Here is a 17,130-nt window from a genome sequence, read left to right as displayed (position 1 = left end):
TATTCTTGATAAAGATTGCTTTCTTGGTGAGAGGAAATTTAATACAGCTGCTGTCTTTCTCAAAAAAAAAATCTTATCTTTTAAGAAATTTAATATTCAAAAGAATAGCAAAATTTAAAAATGATAAAGTAAGGCTTTGGTGTAGTTTCTTTGGATTCTGAGTTAATGTAGAGTTAGAGCCTTTGCATTACTTAAATAGCACATCCTTGTCAGTATTTAAAGAGCTGTTAGTGAGCGCCCCAGGCCCCACTTCTCAAAGCATCATTAAATCTTGCTCTGAAATACTGAAGTCATAAAGTTCTTGTTGGCAGAAGCCAAACAGTTGGTTTATAATTTGCAGCATAGCACCCTTTATAAAATAATAATAGGTTCAAAATTAAGAAAGTGGAAGATAACTGATTTTTTTAAAGCTGAAATATAAACTCTCTTGTGTTAATGTTGCAACTGGAAATTTCGAAAAAAAAATCCTACTGTAATATCATCTACGTGGAATACATATATGTCTATCACGTTTGCAACGTAACTGCGCAGTGGTTTTTGAAGACAGGACCATTCCAGCTGAGATACTGGCAGTGATGCTTGCTGGTTTTCAATGGAAAACCCTAAATTTGCCTACTTAGCTTTATTCTTTTCTGTTCTCTCTCTCTCTATCTTTTTTTTTTTTTTTTTTTTTTTTTTTTTTTTTGTAGTGAGAGGGCTCAGTAGTGCTTTGCCAGCATGATTTTGGGGCAATTTGGGGGCAGATATCGTGCACAAGCAGTTAGATATTTCCATGCATTTTACTTTCCGGACATCACCATGGAACATGTGGGGGTTTGTGCCTGCAGGCCGGGATGCTGCAGGACTCCCTGGTCCATCACCGTTATGTCTTGGAGCTGCTCCAGTCAGTGAATGACTTTCTGTGGCTTGGAGGTAAGGTGATCTGATGCAAATGATCAGATGTGTAAAAAGTACTGTTACTTGAAATAGAAAACCTATCAAAAATGGCTCTAAAATACAGGATGAAGGAGGAGAAATGGCTGAGCTGCTTGCATGGGGAATATTCTCAGGTGACTCCCTCATTGTGTCTCCTGTCAATCCCCCCACCCAGCCCTGCACGGCAGTCATGCTGAAGCAAGCATGCACTTTCTCAGAAACACGCTGAATTTCCTTGTGCCTCTGTTTGTTGGCTTTTTTTTTTTTTAAAGCACATCTTGCCCTTTGTTTAATGCCATCCCTGCCTAGTCACCTCTTACACTCATTCTTCTGGACCTCGTCCGTACAAAGCTGCTGAATGGATGAACAGAATGTAGTATCTCCATGTAGTGGAACATTATTCAAACGTAAGAGTGAATAAAAAAGAAAAAATAAATAAAGGGGAATATGAAAAAGCCACCTGCTCTGGGAAGTCCACCCTGACTGCTCAACCCTCCCTTTTCCCTTTGAAACCCAATCACTTATGCTCCTCTCTACTCTTTTTGATAGTACTTACCACCTTCTAATAAACTTTAACACTTTCAAAAAAAAAAAAAGAGAGAGATGCTGATACCACTTCAACATGGACGAGCCTTCATAACAGCACGTTAAGTGAAAGGAAGCAAACACAAACGGCCACATATTGTTGACTTCAGTGATCTGAAATGCTCAGAATAGGCACATGCAGAGGCAGGGAGCAGGTGATGGTTGCAAGGGGATGGGCGGAGGGGGGTTGGGGAGTGACTGCTAGTGACAGGGGTGTTCTTCTGGGGTGATGAAGTGTTCTGGAAATAGATGGTGGTGAGGGCTGCACAACCGTGAGTGTGCAGAAGACTGCTGAGCGCTGTCTCTGGGAGTGCCTGTGGTTGGGGGCGGGTTTATTTTGTTCTCATCCGTGAAGAGTCATCTTGTGCTGAGGCCATTCTACTCCTGTGAGTGTTGAGGCTCAGAGACTTTGCAGAGTCATGTGTTATTTTCCCCCTTGCTGAGTGTAAGCAAAAAATTTTTAAGCCTGAGGAAGTGCTCTATCTGCAGAAATGTCTTTGAGTTTTGCATGGTGTAAAAATCTTGAGAGATTTTTAATCGTTGAGGAGAGCCTGTGGGGGGAAACAGCCCGTGAAGCCTGGGTGACACTGGGAAGAGCCGCGCTTCCATCCCTGACAGGGGTGGGGATTTCACCCCCGTTCAGGCAGTGAAGGGCCCAGACCCGTGAGCGGAGTTGACAATCGTGAATATTTACGTGAATCCGCTGCTTCATCTTGGATATTAATTTCAAGCTGAGTCAGTTTGTGGCGGCAGCCTCATCCTACATCAGGAATCTATACTATATGCTCTTTGAGGTGAAGACCTGACAGACTTGATTATTTAACATTCTCCCTTGAATTGATATCTAAGATTCCTTTGTCAATAGTAAAACAGCAGAAATATAGACGTCCTTTTATGCCGATGTGACCTGGAGCAGGTTTAGTCTCTGTGCCTCAGTGGCCTTATCTGCGGGTGGGGAAGATGATAACAGTGCTTCCCTCAGAGGGGCTGGTGAGGGGAGAGGGAGGAGCACAAAGGGAGGACTTACACGAGATACTCATGAATGACAAAATTTAGTGCTCTCAGCCTGGTGAGGCCTCAGGGCCGAGATGGCCGATCAGAGCAGTCCTAGCCGGAGCTCGATCCGTGTTGGCAGCTGTTATGATCAGTATCACCACTGTGGGTTATCAGGCAGTTTTAAGACTTTGTAATAGGAATTCATGAATAATGTTAAAAGATTAGACAACTCAGATCCGGTTTACATAGTTCTCAAGATTTCCTATGAGAAATGGATATTTTTCCCCCATCTTTAATCTGAGTTGAGTCTCTAAACAACTTCTGTATTCCTCCAAATTTTATTTAATTCTCCATTTCTTGAAAAAAAAGTCTTTAAATGGAGTTACTGGTGTCTGAACTGAGGGTCTCATGCATGCTGAGCACATACTCTCTCAAGTGAGGTATAATCTCCCCCGTGATTTTTTTAAACTTTTCTTTCTTAGTATTCAGAGATTAGAGGCCTCTAATTCTTTTTCTGGAGACATGTCCATGAACCTGTAAATCTATAATTAGTGGACAAAATTTGGTTTATTAAAAAATTCTATAAAACATTCTGCAATCCTTTCAAAAGTAAATGCTCATTGACATAAAATGTTTCTCCTTTATGGTGATTTCTAATTTTTTGTCTGCCTTAACTTATTAAAAGTAATCCTCATCATCATAATGACCAAGCTTGCTCTGAGTGGACACCTCCCTAAGGCTAAAATGCTTTCCTCATATTTTACCTCATAGCAGGTGTTTAAGGGTAGGCATCAGTGTCTCCTTTTTTGCAGCTGAGGGATTGAGAAATGGGGCAGCTTGTCCAAAATCTCACACAGCTGGCGCTGGCAGACTCAGGGCTGGAACCCAGGCTGCACAGGATGCTTTCTCAATGTCTCCTCTGATCAGCCCCGTGTTGAGTGGTTTCCCGAACTCCTGTGAGTCCATAAGTGAACGATTTTAGCGGTCTCAGTTTGATGAAGCCTTCAAAGGAGAGACACCAGTGAGAATGTGAGACAGAGTGGCATAAATTGAAATTGTACATTTTCACAAATGTTGCATTCTCAGGCAATGGCTTAAAAAGTTTATATTTTTTTATTTTAGTGCTCTGTAAACACTAAAAACAAAATATTAAAAATGATTATAGTGCAAAATAGGAGTGGGCTTTGAAAGTCCAACCATTGCTAATGATGTTGCTTGTTTTTCTCTAGTGGTGCTTATTGACAGAAAAATTTACAAAGACTGAATTGGTTCTATGTAGTCTTAGTATGGAGGAAAGTTTTGTCAGTGAATATTGTAAGTAAAATCTTTACTCTTTTCTTTCCTGATGATGAATATGTAAGTTGTTTTCATGGCTTAAGTACATTTCCTCATTTGTGAAATTTGAGTGATGCCGTTTACCTTGTTTGACTGTGAGATGTAGACGCCTTGTATACGAAGCACCCAAGAGCTGCTTAGTAAAAATATGCTGTCACAAGGACAGATAGTTTAGAAGGATCAACTCTGAATACTAAAGAGGGTGGCTTGTTTCTGATGCATATTCAATATGCATATATATGAATATATGAATATGGCTTAAAGTAACAAGGATTCAGGGTTTTGTGTGTGTGTGCAGTATGAAGGTTTAATGAAATCTGTATCATTCTAGTGAGACAGGGACTAGTTAAATCACCTTAAGCAGACGGCCTTGAAGATTATTTACACAGAATGTGTGTTGTTACAACTCAGAATTCATGTTGCCGTGTAACCATCCACTCAGACATTTAAATTCGTAGAAATCTGACCAGAACTATTAAGTTTAGAAAAATCCACATTGATTATTTTAAGGGAATAAGCTTCTTTCTTTTGTGATTAAAGAAATTTTGATTTATTTTTCTGCATGCTTAATAGGTTTTAAAATATCAAAACATTGATTTGACATGTCACTTTTTTTAATAGAATAAAGCTCATGCTGTTTTAATGTGCAAATAAAAGTTTTTGTATTTCAATACACTTGTATGATTTCCTGGCTCTTTGAGAAGTATTTTGCAAGATACTTAGATTACCTACTGTTGGAAAAATACAGACGTGACTTTTATGAATAGAGGTCTAGTACAGATCTGTTGGTTTTTGCTACAGTGCATGACATGAGGCCTAGGAGAGAGAGCTTTGCTGCTGATTGCCGGAAGGACAGATCCCAGATCTCAGTCTCCCCTCCTGTAAAATGAAGTGGCTGGACTGGATTCTTTCCTCTTCTAAGATGTGTTTCCATGAGCCTGTGTCTTTTGTTTATATTCAAGAGTATTAGCAATGTCAGATTAAATACTGAATACCCCTCCCTTCCCCGAAGCAAACTGCAGTATGTGCTACATAAGCTTTTAGTTATCTGATTCTTGTTTCTGATTCAACAAGCAATTTTTGTGTTGCATCTTTCCCGGCAACCTGGAAGGTCTTTTTAGCCATAGGAGGCGCTGTTGCACCTTCATACATTCTTAATTTTCCTGTTTGTAAAAGAAGGCTTAACAAATATTTTTTTGCTTTGATTCCTTTGCTTAGTGCTTCAGAATAGCACAATGTCCATTATGTCTGTCTACCTGGAAAAATTATTCTGCTTATATCTTTGTTTTATTCTGTCATCTCGCTGTGAACATTTCAGACTTGCTGTGCAACAATGGCAAAATCGGTCTTTTATTCCAGTGTTAGCAACCAGTGAGCCGGGATTTTATAAAGCAGCTAGAAGCGGCCTCTTGAGCACCTTAAAGCTGAAAAGTGTACTGAGTTCCCTGAGTATTGACCCAGCCGCTGTGTGTCATTTGGTGGGAGGTGATTTTGTACATAGAAGAAGGGGTGTAGTGATTTGACTTGGGTTTGCGTGCACACGCTGTCACTGAGCCACGTGAGCCTGAGTCAGTTTGTTCTGAGTTTCTCCCTCGTCTGTGAGATGGGGATGCTCGTATATGCTTTGCAGAATTGTGAGAATTAGAAATTATGTAAATTGTTTAGCACAGTGGGAATGTCAAAGGGCTCATAAAGTTTAGCTCCTGTTTTGTATGAAGCCATCATTTTACAGTCTTTGGCAATTACTAAGAAACAGGAAAATAAGAAAAGCTGGTTTTATGATGAAAGATATTTGAGGAGGTTCCATAGTTCCTATACCCATAATTTAGCATCAGCAAAGTCAGGACCGTTACACAGTCGCCCTGAACCAACGTTAAGCCACAGAATTTTTTGGTACTTCATATATATTGGGGCTTAAGTGGACCCAATACTTATACACATGTTTTCTCCAGCAGCCAACTGAGAGATGACACAGAAGAACAGACAGGCGATAAATGTCTCCTTTATTACTGATGAAGCCACGTTCTCCATGAAATTCAGGGCTGTGGGAAAATGCATGTCATGATACTGTGTCCCAGAATTAGAGACTCACGCAGTCCCAGGTAACTCTGGGCCACAGCGAGCCTTCCCTTAAGATGATCTGCCCCATCCTGCACAGGGCTGCCCTGCCATGGAGCTGAGCATCCCGGGTGCTTCCCAAGGGTGGCCAACACTGGAGGGAAAGGAAAGGTTTCATATGCCCTGCTTGTCTCTCCGGACTCACACCTCAATCTGTTATTGTGAAGAGTGCTAGCCGTTGGCCAGGGGTCAGGGGTGTGAAGGGGGAAGCACTCTCCATGGACCAGAGGAGTGTGGAGGAGGCATCCCTTCTCTCAGTTTAAACAGGTGGTGAGATGCAAGAGAAGGGTGCTCTCCAAGAGTTTATAAGAGGGGAAATAAGGATTTCCTTTGGGACTCAGACTAGCCATGAAACACAGAAGATGATTAGTAGGGAGACTTGTAAATCACTTTCTTATTAAATTCACATTTGTTGAGCACCAAAAATGTGCTACATTCTTTTCTGAGCGTTTTACAGAAATGAATCCTTCAATCTTCACAACAAGTGAGTAAGGGAGATTTGATTGTTATCCCAGGTTTACAATGTGGAAATTGAGGCACGGAGAGAGTAAGTAAGTTGGCCAAGGTCACAGAGCTAGTAAGTGGCAGAGCTGGTATTTAAACCCTGGCTGTCTGGTTTCCAGGCTCCCAGGGATGGGCTTTGGGTGTTTAGAGGTATCTGCATCCCTGGATCTCTGTACCTCTGTGCATCACTTAGCCCAGAAAGGACAGGGAAAGGAGAGTTACACAGGTGCTCACAGTCGTGTCTCAGCCACTGTCCACGGACAGTGCACCGTGATTGGCGTTAAATGTCTTCTGGGCAGCAGATCTGTTCGTATAACAGAAATTTAGTCCATTGAGTTAATCTAGAAACCCTTCCTGCTCTGCTTCTGTCCATGGTTGCCATGTGACTGCCTGCCCGTGATTGGGCCGTTGAGGAGAATCTGTACTCATAGTTGAACTCTGATATTTCAGTCTGGTTCGTAGTTTCACATCTCCTGTTACATTAATAAATTCAATTTCTGGTTTCTTTGCATCAGTCTCTCATGAGTTTGGTTAATGTGACATCAGTCCATGGGAGCCTAGTGTTGCTGACGGTATATTTTCTGAGCACGTTGTGGCACTTCTACCCGTGTGGACCTGGGTGGAAGATTTCCGCCTTCCGCACTTATTTTCCCGAACAGCAGGGTCCTCTCCCACCCCCGGATGTGAGGCTGGGAGCTCTCAGAGTAGGCCAGTCAGAGGCCAAGTCCACAAATCAGAAAATAATGAAGTCCTTGGAAGTGGGTTTAATAGAAAAAAAGGGCTTCCAGTTATTCCGATGGGCTGTTCGAGTCCATTTGGTGAAAAGCTATCCACTGTTACTGGTTGAGCTGCTTCTTTGCTGTTGAAAAGTCTGGATTACATGGAGGGATTTTAAAAAGCAGAAAGGTGTGATTTCATGTGGTACATCCACACCGGTGAGTAGTGATGGATGACCGCCTGTGTGAGGCATAGACAGAGTCTTACAAACTTCATAAAACAGCTTTAAAAGCTCTGCCATCTGAGTGCACTTCATATGGGGTCCAATTCATGACTGGGCATGCTGAGAGGGCAAATAATTGATAATGGCAGAAAGGACACGGAGGCATCAAAAAGGTATCAGTCATGTTCCCTGTTTAAAGGATGTGGCACAATGTAATATATTTGAGCTGGTTCTTCACTGAACAGTTTTGAGTGTTTTCTGGGACTCCCCAGTGCACCAAGGTTCCGTGCAGCTGGGTGTCCCCTCAGTGCAGCTCTGTCAGCGCTCATCCTGGGCTGACGTGGTGTCACGGGGAGCAGGACAGTCAGCGTCCCCGGCTCCTCCGAGCTCCGTTTCTTCATCCGCAATGCTGGGTTTCTCTTCGGTGTCTACTTAGTAGGGTTGCTGAGAATCACACGTGATGGTTGTCAGGGGCGATTTGTGGTTGTCTCTGTGATTGTCATATAGTGAATATTTGATAGAAACTCTTGTTTTTTATTAAAATTATGGCTCCTAGATTGCAGGGGTTTTTAGTCTGCATTTACTCTTTTTATAAATTTATTCTTATTTTTAAATAAGCACTTATTTTTATTTATTTTTATGAAGGAACTGGGGACTGAAGCCAGCACATTGTGCATGCTAAGCAGGTGTTCTACAACTGAGTAATACAGACCCTCCTTGTCTGAACTTAAAAATAAATATTTCAATACACAAAATAGCTCTTAAACCCCATCATGGGCCTATTTTCTGTATAGACAATTGAATACATATGCTAATTCAATAAGAATAAATGTTGTTGGGACATAATTTCTGAATCTGTTTATGTGTTTAAAAACGATCATAGGTAGTGATAAACACGAGTCTTGGATCCACTACTTAGGGTCTGTTTTGCCATCATGGGAAATTATATTTTACAGAGAAGGCTAATTGGGTCTCGTTGATATTTGGATGATTTAGCAGATGATGAAGGCTTTCAAAAGCTGACAGTTTTGTATTTTAAACTAACTACAAAGTTATCTTCTATAAATTGGAAGTCCTCAGCTTGTGAATTGCCCAGTAATTCAGTGTGTACATGTCTGTGTCTCTGTGAACGTGTGTGTATGTGTGTGTGTGTGTGTGTGTGTGTGATTTCAGGAAGGTAGAAATAAGTTCCATATAGCCTTCTGATACCTTTCTCTTCCAGTAAAAGGTGTAGGCATATATTTATACAAATAAATTGATACTCTTTTGTCATTTGGCATATTGGTGGGTATAAAAGTTTCTCATACTTGTTTCAGAAGGGTTGGGGAGAATGAGCTTAGAAAATAGGAGGAGATAGAGGCAGGAAGGTTCTTTACTCTTTGTGCAGGATGAGAAACAGTAGCTTTTCTTTTTTCTACTAAAGCAAACTGGCACTGAATTGTAACATACTATTACTCAGAATTGCTTTTCTGATCAGATACGAGTGCCTCAGATTTTTCAAGGCAACATGAATGATGAAATGTGTTTTAGCAATTATCTTTAAATGTAGTTCTATTTTTTAAGTAAAAGGCTATAGCCTGTTCTTTCTTCCAGCGTTACAAGAAGTTCCCATTGATCCAGGTACATGATAATTGTGCTTAGTTTCTTCGGGTTATTGTTTTGTGTTTTTTTTTAAGTGCTTGTTTCATTGTGGTGTGAATGAATGTTTAAAATTTCTGGATTTTGATGTTTAGAACATGCTGATTTATCAGAACTGTTAAAAACCTGATTGTTGTTTGGTCCTCGTTTGGTGGGGCAACCTATTGATTTCTGTTGTCTGTTAAAGAGGGAAATTCTTCCTCTAGCCTGTAGATCATTAAGTGAATGGTTTGCAGTGTGCCTTTAAAATTCTTTGAATGCATTGAGCATGTTTGTCCAGTGAATTTTGAATTGACTCATAGTAATGACTTTGTTTGATTCTGTGGCTTTTGCTCCTCTCCACATGAATTTGAATTCTCTGTTGCATTTTGTATACGTGTTCTTAACAGGGGAAGAAATTTTGCATTTTTTACATAGGTGGGTTTTCCTATCCCCTCTGAATGCCTTCTGTAATTGATACAGCGAAAATCTGTTATTTCAGTGCTTAATTATTTCATAAACTATTTTTTGGCTTAATCAGAAACAATGACAAAGAATGATAATAAAAAACATGAAAACCTTCCTTCCTTTGAAGAATAGAAATGAGGTGGTCAGGCTCACGCGTGCTTTGTACCTGACACCCGTACTTTCATGTCATTGTGTATCATGATTCGGAGATGGAGTTGCTTCAGGTTTGTAGATTTTTGTTTTAACATTTGTGTTGAATTCATTCTCTAGGCTGATGTTTCCTGTTGCGTTTGTGGAAAGTGTAGGTGAAGGGAAACAGATGCTACGTTTTGTATTCAGGAGGCCTGAGTTGCTGAAGAGTATAGAGTAGAGGGTGGGCTGAGGAAGAGAGTGACACTCCCTCACCTCCAGGCTGAAATTGATGAACAATGAAATCAATTAGGTGTATCGGTATTTATTTGACCAATAGAAGTCAGAGGGCCCAGACTGTCTAGTTATGCGCAATGGAAAGTACTGAATTCACCTGCAGAATTAGGTGATTTACCAAGTAGAAGCAGCTTAGAGCAATCAGAAAAATCAGTTCTATGATGAGATATAAAAAGAATATAATATCTATTATTTCTGAAACTTTTGTATGTTAAGTTGTGTAGAGCTAAAATTAAGTTCCAAGCACCAGGAGTTAAGAGTCTGGGTGGTTCTGTGGGATCGTTATTCAGGGATGTGTCTAGACCCTGCTGGAATGGCCGAAGCTGGCAGGAAAAGACGCAGAGGCAGGATTTGTCATCCTAGGGTGTCCTCCATAACGGTTCCATGTGATAGCCCATGATTGGGTTAACAAATTTAACAGACACCAGACGCATGTCAACCTTAAGAAGAAAAAGTGTGCTTAGTAACTGCTTTCAAGCAAGCACCTGTGCATCCTCACTCCTGTCTCCTTGCCATAAAAAGCAGAGACAATGCCTTGCTTGCATATTTGAGGTTTTAGATAGCACTATGTTCATTGCACAGCAATGACCCAGGCCCTCAGCTATAAATGCTGGGCGTGCGTGCTGTTAGATAGTCTATTATCCCCAAAACACGGACCTGGCTGGACTGGTGGTCTGCTTTGTAATGAATATCTAAAGAATTTATCTTGTTCCCCTCTCCCCATGACTCCCCTAAAGGTAAACTAAGCCTTTTTACTCATTGTGGATTCTACAATCTCTGTCTCATTCTGTCTTTCCCCAAGTTCCTGTTTACTATCACACAACTGTTAAAGACTATTTTCTTTGATTATACACAATAAATATGGGAGGATTTGAGAGGCTCTTGGAGTTGGCTCCCTACTCCCTCTCGCTTTCTTTCCTTTTTCCACAGTCTTGAGTCATTCATTCCATGTCGGTAAGACTTCTGCCAGCCAGAACCCACAGTTCCAGGTGAGAAGGATGCAGACTTTATCTCTCCTACCCGAGGGAGAGAGAGAAGAGAATTGAGATCTGCTCCCCCGTGGTCCCTTCCTGCCCCAGGGCCACTCCAGTTCACCTGCAGCCTTCTGGCCTCTGCTCTCAGGGCCTCTGTCCCAAGACTGACATCAGCCTTTTTTTCCCTTGTCAATATTTCCTGTGCCTTTCAGGAGTTGGTCTCTTCTCTGCAATTCCACCCTGGCAGATGTGATGGTGGTCAGCGTGCTGGTGGGCAGTCATTTGGGGACTCCCAGGAACCATTCTGATTCTCCTGAGTCTCTCATTCGGGGTTACAAAACTGTCGAGAACCGGAGGAAGCCCATTCACGTGAGGTCAACACAGTATTACATCACTTTCTTTTTATTTTTGAATTTTCAGTGGAGAAATTTTTGTAACAAACTGTTCCAGATTTTCGGCCGCCTGCTTTCCTCACCACTATTTCCTTGTTGGCTCTGGTGCTTGTTTAAAGAACCAGGTTTCTTCTCTGGTCATTTCTAGCAGCTGGGCTTGCCGAATCCTTGATCTGCATTTGAAGCAGAATGCTTCTTCGTGATGTCAAACTGATTTTCCTTGTCATGTCTTAATATTTTGTGTACACTCAGCAACTGTTTCAAGTGAAATGCTCTTGTCCAATTTCGGTTAACTCACATTTGCTGAACTCCTGCTTTCATGCTGAGGGCAGTTTCTTCTTCCTGTAATAAAATTTAGCAATTTGCATTTACTATGGGAAGGTACTGGCCCGAGGTGCTCTCGTTCTTAACAGTTTTAATAACAATTCACCCATTAAAATGTACAGTGGTTTTTACTCTATGCCCAGAATTGTGCATCCCATTCAATCTTAGAACATTTTCATCCCCCCAACAGGAAGCTCCTTATGCATAAGCAGACATCCCCATCTTCCCCATCCTCCCACAGCCCCAGGGAGCCAGTTTTCTCTCTCTGTGGGTTTGCCTCTGCTGGAAATTTCATGTAAATCGAGTTACTTCATGTAAGTGGAAGCATCTATTGTGACTGACTTCTTTCACACTGAGTAACGTTTTCAATATTTGTCCACGTTGTGGCCTGGGTCAGTACTCAATGCTTTGCTATTGCTGAATAATATTCCTCTGTATGGCTGGGCCCCTCTGTTTACCCATTCATCACGTGATAGGCATTTGTGTTGTTTCTGCTTTTTGGCTGTGATGAGTAATGGCTCCGTGAATATTCCTGTAGGAGTTTTTATGTGAACATTTGTTTTCAGTTCTCTTACGTGTGTGCCCAGGAAGCAAAATTGCCTGGTTATTCAGAAACCAAATGTTCAACTCTCTAAGGACCTGCCAGGCGTTTTTCCAAAGTGGCCAGGCTGTGTTACATCCTCACCAGCAACGGCTGCGTCCTCTGCATCTTCTGTGTCCTCATTAGTGCTTTTTACTCTTTTTTTGATTATAACCTATTGTAGTGAGTGTGAAGCGGTTTCTCCTAGTGGTTTTGACTTGATTTCCCTTACAGCTAATGATATTGAACATCGTTTCGTTGTGCTTATTGGTCATTTGTATATTTTCCTTGATAAATGTTTTTCAGATCCTCTATTCATTTTTTAATTGAGTTGCCTTTTTATTGTTGAGTTGTAGGAGGTTCTTTTTGTTTTTGTTTTGGTTTTTTTTGGTAGATACAAATTCCTTATCAGATAAATGATTTGAAAAAATTTCTGCTGTGTGTTGTTTTTTCACTTTCTGGATGGTGTCCTTTGAAGCAATGTTTTAAAATTTGATGAACTCCAATTTATCTCTGTTTTCTTTTTCCTTGTCCTTTTTCCTTGTCCTCTGTTTTCTTTTTCCTTGTCCTTTCCTTCAGTTTACCTTGTCCTTTTGGGGTAATATTTAATATCTGAGGTATTTTATTTAAACTTTTATATATAAAATAACTTAATTATTAGGACAGTTCTAGGAGACGGGTGCTGTTGTTGTCCCCAGTCTATGGATAGGAGACTGGGTTGCAGAAAATTTCACTGACTTATCAGTGTCAAAGCTACCCAGTGCTTTGGGAGTTCAGACCCTCATGTTTGTCCCCAGCGTCTGTGCTCTTCACCACCATGCTCCACTCCTTCCTGGAATCGTTAATGAAAAAGTCTTTACTTTTTTGATTTCTTGTTAGTTTTTGTTTTTCTCATTGGGGCCTCATCTCCTCATTTTCCTTAAAGAGATCAGTGTAGGTTTATTTTAGGTCTCATGTAGGCAGAAGCATTGCTATCAGTTAACTTCTTTATTACTCACTCCCCAGTGATGGCTGTTGCTAATTGACCTAATGAAGTCTTGCTTTAGTCTTTCCTTCTCATGACACTAACAACAGAGTCATGACTTACAGAATGCTTAAAGAAGAAAGTACTTGATTGATTTTATTTTGCTACCCAATCAAACCAATCAAATAAGAACCCCAGAGTTGACACAGACGGTAAGCCCTCCAGAATAGGGTCACTGTCTTCCTTGTGTTTCATTTGTTTGGTCACAGTGTCTGGATAGTGCCTTGCTGTCCAGCAGTTTTGTTAGGATACAGTGTTCGTGAATCATTGTAAGGACAGAATTTTGACAACAGACTGTGCTGTTCATTTCACGAGGGAAATGTTAATATAGAAATACTGCTCAGATCTATTTTAAAATTAAGCTTGGAATTTTGAGAAGAGTTCAAGAAACCATACAAAGATCTTTTTCACTAATTTTAGATCTATCTTAGACACATTATGGTTACATAGCAGAGTACCTTATCAAGTAGATTTGACAAGAGCTGTGTATTATTGATTATTTGTTTTAGTTGAAATATTCTACCTGGGATAAAATATTCAGTGCCCATAAATGAACAAATATGTTTGTATTTCTATGCAACATGGGAGCAGACTTCATATGTTTCTATATAATATATATGACTGTGTGTTTTAATCTGTCTTTCAGTGTTTTTATAGTTTTTCAGCAATGTTGTAACTTTAGAATTCTTCTAAGAAAATCACCCCAGATTCTAGTGCAGTTTGTACTGTGTATCCTGTCTTATGCATGGGATTCCACTGTCCCCACAGGGAGGAATTTCCTCTTATATTGAGTTCGTATCAGAGTTAAAGGAACTGTGATTTCTAGGCCTTTGCTCTCCATGTGTTTGCAGTTGGCTGTCAATCGCGATTTTCCCTTTCTTGAGTTTTCATTGTTCAATTAGAATTTTTGAAAATAACTACTAATATGTTGCATCGATCTCCCTAGAAACTTGATGTGTTTGTGCTTTTCAGTTTTCAATTTATGAAAAATGTAAATACACACTTGTTTTTAAGTAGTCCTTTTTCACTAGATATTTGGTTACCTCTTTATAGTTAAAATATTTTTTTCCCAATGTATGAATCGGTGTGCATGTTTTAAAAGATACCTTACTTTTTATTTTTCTTATTGTAACAGTTATATTCATTGTAGAGAATTTAGAAAATACGGATAAACACATTAATAACTTAAAATGGCCTCTAATCTCACCTAGACATACAGTTGTAAGGTTTGAAATTGAGAATTACAAGTCCTCTCACATTGTTCTTCTTTTTCAAGTACGTTTTGGTTACTGAGACCCTCGAATTCCCATATGAATTGTAGCAGCAGCTAGTCAGTTTCTGCAGAGGAGACCGCAGGGATTGTGATCGAGACCACGTTGAATATACGGATCGTTCTGGGGAGCACTGCCATTCCAAAAGCGCTGTCTTCTGATCCAGCAATGTGCGTGGTTTGTCCAGGTATTTAGGTATTGTTTAATTTTTTTTTAACAATGCTTTGAGTTTACAGAGTTATTATACTTTTTTTTTTTTTTTGCCTTTATACTGAGGACAACTGTGCCAGGTACCGGGATCAGAAGTGTATTTGAGCCCCGCCACTTGCTGCCACCATGGTCACTGCGCTCTTGCTTCACCCGCTCTACAATCTTGCACAGAATAGGACCTCAGTAACTCTCTCTCTCGAATGATTATATGCTTGTTGGATGATGCTTGAGAGTCCGTGTGATGATTTTTTTCCCCAGCCTTTCCCCACTTCTTTACTATGCCCTTTCTCTTCCTTTCCTCCAGCCTGGGTTTCAGTTTACCTGTGGCATTGATTTTTCTTGTCTGTAGACACTTCCTTTCACTGGTTCACGATAATTTTACATGTGGGCTGTGGAAACTTGCTAGATGTCAAGAAAGAGCCAATCCATTGCATGCTAGTATTTTTAGAGTGCATTATTGTTTTATCGATTGAAATTAAATCAGGGTGACCCCCTGAGCCCTCCTGTGAGCTGTTTTTGCCATCCTACAGGTGATAATGCTCTGGCTGCTGAATGTGCCCTTTCCCCATACTTGGTTTTGGAGTTAAGTCACCATCAGTGGAGCCCTCTCTTTAAAAGATGAAGAAAACATTTGCTCCTTCTCCCTGGTTGGGGACTTGGATGAGATGAGGTAACAGATAAAGAATGGAGCCCCACCTCATTCTAACACCCGCTCGTTCCGTTCCTTTCTCCACGGAAAAAGAGTACAATTCAACACTATAAAGATTGATTGTGAGCAAATGAGATAGACAGGACAACCGATCATTTATTAAATATACTTTCATGCCAGAAACAAATGTATTATTCACACAAAAAGCACACAAAGCACGGTAGTACCGTGATTACCAACGTGGGTCCGAGTTCGAGTCCTGCTCTGGAGTGACCAGTCCTGTGAGATGGAGAACTGGTAGGTCGGCTTAGCCTCTCCCGGGCTTGTTTTCTGTCCTGCAGAGATGGGGCTCGCTAGGCGTCCCTCCCCCATAGAGATGCTGTAGGGTGCAAATAATGCGCATGGGCAGCCCGAGCATAGCTGCTCATTCCTCGTAAGTGAAGGAGAGCATAGCTTTTGTGGTGAAGGCTTTATAACAGCCCCGTGTGGACTTTCAGTGCTCCGAAGGAATGCCTTGTGGTTTGGAGATGGGATTCTCATTTCTGTAAATACCCAAGGATTGTGTAATTGGGCCCTGCTGATTTGAATCTATTCTTTAGAAAGTACATATTGTAGATATATTTTTCAAGCATGCATGCTTTTTTCTTTTATCATTTATTGTTCTACCCTCTCTCTTGGTGGGACTTTTCATGGAATCCAGGAAACAGCCCTAAGCCACCTGCCTCTTCACACGTCTCCGTGGCGGTTTTCTTCCCTGACTAGAAGAGGGTTCTGCATAGGGAATTTTCTTTGTTCCCCTTTTCTTGGAGTCTCTCTGTCTGTCTGCCCACCTCTCACCTGTCCAACTGTCCATTTCTCTACCCACTCATTCTTCTGACTTGTTCCAAATAGCATTTCAGGCAGCTTACAGAAGAACAGATACCAAATAAACAGGTGAGAAAATGGGACCAAGTTCAGACAGTGAGGCTAGGAGGCGAGCCTGTGTGAGGGTGGCAGGCATGAGAGACACGCGTCTGCCCTGTGACTTATAAGATCGACAGCAAGAGTGTGCCTGAGGCTCCCAGCAGACACAGGTTAACAGGGTTTGTGGGAGATGCTCACTGGCTGTGAAATAAATAAGTGGCTGAGGAGAAGCCCAGCCTTTCCAGCTACTAAGGCTTAGGAGAATATTTTGAGTGTCTTCAACATCAGAGTATTTCATCTTTTCTTTTGTCAGAGTTCTACATATAGATGGTTACATTCTGTACCTGGAAATTTCTACAAAATTTCTTCCCACTTGAGTCCCATGACTCGGGAATGGGGTGGTTCTGCTCATTGACTGGGGTTGGCCAGAAACCAAAAATGACAGCTTCAAAGGAGCCTGGGATTTGTCAGTTATGTTTTGTCAGTACTGTAGAGTTCAAAAAATGCTTTCACAGTATCTCTCCATCTGAGGCGGCAGCGTGCTCTCTTACCAGCATCAGGAGCTCAGGGCCATGGGATGGTGGGGGCTGACTGCTTTGCCGTCAAGACAGCTGAGCTAGTCACTGCAGGTTTGATTCTTTTACGTAAGGCCTTTCATGTTCTTTACTTGAATGTTTCAACAGGGAGTTAATTAACTGAGTTAATTAACATTTAATAAATATGATTCTTTGTTGAAAAGACAGTTATAGACAGAATATAAGCTCTGAAGCCTTTAAAAACGGTTTCATTACTGAAATTTCAGTAGGGGAGATACACAGTTTATCTTATTTATGCCTGTCTTTTAAAGTAACAAAGAAACAAGACAGAAAAGGCAGAGGATTGTTTCTGTTCTTCCTTTC

At 40.9% G+C, this 17,130-nt stretch overlaps 1 protein-coding gene across 20 annotated transcripts in view; it reads left to right on the top strand.

The window, feature by feature from the left end:
* The window catches only part of LOC141579547 (uncharacterized), a 79,091-nt gene that overhangs the window by 37,535 nt on the left and 24,426 nt on the right, over positions 1-17,130 (top strand). For 17 of the 20 annotated variants that reach the window (XR_012511119.1, XR_012511120.1, XR_012511121.1 and 14 more), the window contains one exon: positions 14,475-14,656. The exons of 1 other annotated variant lie outside the window; for it this stretch is intronic. The gene's annotated coding sequence lies outside the window, so the exon portion shown is untranslated. Of the gene's footprint in view, positions 1-14,474; positions 14,657-15,209; positions 15,350-17,130 lie in introns of all 20 variants that reach the window. 2 more of the 20 variants (XM_074375984.1, XM_074375986.1) reach the window with 2 other exon arrangements.

This window comes from Camelus bactrianus, chromosome 13 (assembly GCF_048773025.1).
Source record: "Camelus bactrianus isolate YW-2024 breed Bactrian camel chromosome 13, ASM4877302v1, whole genome shotgun sequence".
In the NCBI taxonomy this organism is placed as follows: domain Eukaryota; kingdom Metazoa; phylum Chordata; class Mammalia; order Artiodactyla; family Camelidae; genus Camelus; species Camelus bactrianus.
Note: the sequence above shows the minus strand (reverse complement) of the source record. Positions and strands in the feature narration are given on the sequence as shown.